Genomic DNA, 2,288 nt, shown 5'->3' with positions numbered 1-2,288 from the left:
AAATAAGATGACCCTCGGGCTCCGGAAACCCAAGGGAAAAAGGGGCTAGGTGGCAAATGGTAAAACCAAGGTTGGGCATTGCTGGAAAAGCTTTAATCAAGGCGAACTATCAAGGGGTTCCCATTATAACCCAACCGCGTAAGGAACGCAAAATCCGGGAACATAACACCGATATGACGGAAACTAAGGCGGCAAGAGTGGAACAAAACACTAGGCGAGAGGCCGAGCCTTCCACCCTTTACCAAGTATATAGATGCATTAAGATAACATGGCAATATAATGATATCCCAACAAGTAAATAAATGTTCCAACAAGGAACGGTCTCCAATCTTCACCTGCAACTAGCAACGCTATAAGAGGGGCTGAGCAAAGCGGTAACATAGCCAATCAACGGTTTTCTAGGACATGGTGGGTTAGAGGTTTGACATGGCAATTTGGGAGGCTTGAAAGCAAGTGGTAGGCATCGTAGCATTGGCATAGAAAAAGAGCGAGCAATCTAGCATAGCAAAGATAGTAGTGATTTCGAGGGTATGATCATCTTGCCTGCAAAGTTGTCAGAGTTGACTGGATCCTCGAAAGCAAACTCAACGGGCTCCTCGTTAGCGAACTCGTCTCCCGGCTCTACCCAAACAATACAAACAGGCAAACGGAACACAATCAACCACGTGCAAAGCTCAAACAATATGATGCAATGATGGTATGCTATGCGGGATGCGATGCGAGATGCATATGCAAGATTTGACAAGGAATGCATGAACCTGGCCTCAACTTGGAAATCCAAGTGTGCCACTGGAAAGATGAAATGAAATCGCTTGAAAACGATATAAAGAACGCCGGAATCGGAGTTACGGTTTGGAAATGGCAAGCAATTCAAATATGGCCACGTTCTGCGATTTACAGCAAGTAGCCATCTAAATGCAATGAGATGAACATGCTACAACACTCAAACATGGCATAAAAATACATGGCAGGGATGCATTCATGATTCTTAACAAAAGTCTAGCACTGAGCTATGGCCAATTCATCCATTAACAGGTTCAAACAAGCATGGCAAAAATGCATATGGTAAACAGATTTCAGACTTAGTGAAATTAACACTTGTCTGGAATTTCAAATCAGGTAGCACTCTTCGGAGCAACAAAACTATATGTTACAGGACCTGAACATGGAAAAGTAAAGCATGGCATGGAGATACTCAAAGAGCTTAAAAAAAGTCCCTTAGTGACCTTGAGCCTAAAGGGATGACAAAATACAATTGCAAGCATGTGAACATGGAAAAAACATAGTCAGATCACAGACTTAGTGAAAACTGGAGCATGCTGAAAACAGATATCAAGTAGGCATGTTTACGAGCTCGATGCACTCACTACGGAGAAAGTCATGACTAGCTAAGCATACACCTATCAAGAATACACAAAATGCAAGCTAGACATGGCAAGAACAATAGCATAACATGCACGGATCAACTACAACATCCTCGGCAAAATCGCTAACAAGTAGACAATCTGCCCAGATTCACGAAGTAGCAAAAGTAGAGCTCGATTGACTCAAGCTAGGGTGCTCCATAATTGCAAACAAATACATGGATGGATATAGCACTACAAGATTAACAAAACATCCTTACTGATCATCCTCAAAAGAGGCACGGATCACTAGGAAACAACATGAACATATGGCCATATGAGATAAACAGTTCAAGGACTTAGTGAAAATGCTAAGTCCCTGAAATCAGCATTACCAAGTGCCTCACTTTGCAAGCTTGTGCTAGTCACCACACACATCACAAAAATACATGGGTTGCACCTCTGGAAAGATGGCAAAACCCTTAACAAAACATATGTAGAGCTCATAGGCATATCATGCACACAATAATCATGACAAAAAAGACAAATATCTAAATGAAGTAGCAGATCTGACAATAATCTCAAGTAGCACTCTTCTAACAGCATTTCGGGCATCAAGATGAACTCAAATGAAAATGATGCAATGGAATGAAATGATGTACTCTCTGAGACAAACATTTTGATATGCTATATGCTCAAAACAGAGCTACGGATGCAAAGTTACGATGCGATGAACAGTAGCAAATGAACTAGGGTTTCGGGGGTAAAAGTCAACCCAGACGAGATCCAGATCTGGATCTGGCGCGTTTCCCGAGGATGGCCGGAGTGAGTTCGCCGGAGTTGGGGAAGCTCGCCGGAGAGGTTCTCGGGGCCGCGGGGAGGAGGAGAGGCCGGAGATGGTGGCGGTGGCGGCGCTCCGCGGCGAGGGGCGGCGGCCGGCGGGAT

The sequence above is a fragment of the Triticum dicoccoides genome, chromosome 6A, assembly GCF_002162155.2.
Source record: "Triticum dicoccoides isolate Atlit2015 ecotype Zavitan chromosome 6A, WEW_v2.0, whole genome shotgun sequence".
Classification (NCBI taxonomy): domain Eukaryota; kingdom Viridiplantae; phylum Streptophyta; class Magnoliopsida; order Poales; family Poaceae; genus Triticum; species Triticum dicoccoides.
Note: the sequence above shows the minus strand (reverse complement) of the source record.